Source organism: Rhinopithecus roxellana, chromosome 11 (assembly GCF_007565055.1).
Source record: "Rhinopithecus roxellana isolate Shanxi Qingling chromosome 11, ASM756505v1, whole genome shotgun sequence".
In the NCBI taxonomy this organism is placed as follows: Eukaryota; Metazoa; Chordata; class Mammalia; order Primates; family Cercopithecidae; genus Rhinopithecus; species Rhinopithecus roxellana.
The window spans coordinates 136,205,508-136,206,660 of record NC_044559.1 but is presented as its reverse complement, the minus strand read 5'-3'; the positions used below and the strand labels follow the sequence as shown (position 1 = coordinate 136,206,660).

Sequence of the window (1,153 nt, the reverse complement as noted above, 5' to 3'; positions counted from 1 at the left end):
TCCTGTGTTTTCTTCTAAGAGTTTTATAGTTTTAGCTCTTATATTTAGGTCTTTGATCCATTTTGAGTTTTGTGTATATCCAATTTTTGTATATGGGGTAAGGCAATGGTTCTTTGCATGTGGATATCCAGTTTTCCCACCATTTATTTAAAAGACTGTCCTTTTTCTGTTGAACGGTCTTGGCGCCATTTTGTTTTGTTTGTTATTTGCCTTTCCCTTTTAATCCTTTTTCTGCTCCAACTCTCAAAAAATTGCCCCCAAAAAACCCAGTAATTAAACAAAAGGGAACTCAAAGAGCCAAAGCAAGCCAGCCCAAGAGTAGCAGGCTCCCTCCCACAGGGAACAAAGTCTGGATGCTGGGGTCTCCACCCCAAGCCTGGTAGTAAAAGAGGTAAAGAATAAGGTCATTCTGGAGGCTAGCAGTAACCCAGCCCAGAGGGGCTTTCTGCAACAGGGACCCCTAACAGGGTCAGACTGTGTAAGAAGTGGTACTTGTTGGCCTTGTCAAAGAGCTCCTTCCCACAGGCATCTGGGAATTGGGTGTCATGTATCTGATAGGAAGCCAAGCCAAAGGCCCCAACACTGGATGAGGAACTCACCCAGTGGAAAGCTGCCTCTGGCCCAGCCATGGCTATGGATCATCAGACGCTGGATGAACAAACATCCTTGACACCCTTTTGGAAACTCATTGTCCATGAATAAGTATTATTTCTGGGCTCTGTACTTTAGTCAGTTGGTCTGTATATCTGTCCTTAGGCCAGTACCAAATGGTTTTGATTACTGTAGCTTTGTAGTAAGTTTTGAAATTAGGAAGTGTGAGCCCTCCAACTTTATTCCTCTTTGCCCGGATTGGATTTGGCTATTTGGGGTCCGTTTTCTATACTTTTAGACTTGTCAAAAGAAAGGGGATGGGGTGAATGTGTAGACTCAGGATTCACTCTGTATTCAGCAAAAATGTAAAGAAGGAAATCTACAACTAGATATATATTGATAAATATTTTAACATAAACATCTCTGCTTTATGACGTTTCAGAGATAAAGAATTACCTCAGAATATAAGCAGAAAATAAAGGTTACACACAAATTAACGAAATCAGTGTGGCCTTCAGTCCTGATGGTTCAGTATTAGGAGATTTACTTTTAGTGTATCCAT

The 1,153-nt window shown here is 41.2% G+C and overlaps 1 pseudogene; it reads right to left on the bottom strand.

The window, feature by feature from the left end:
• Positions 1–289: 289 nt before the first annotated feature.
• Positions 290–629, bottom strand: LOC104661966 (annotated as a pseudogene).
• Between the last annotated feature and the right edge of the window lie 524 nt (positions 630–1,153).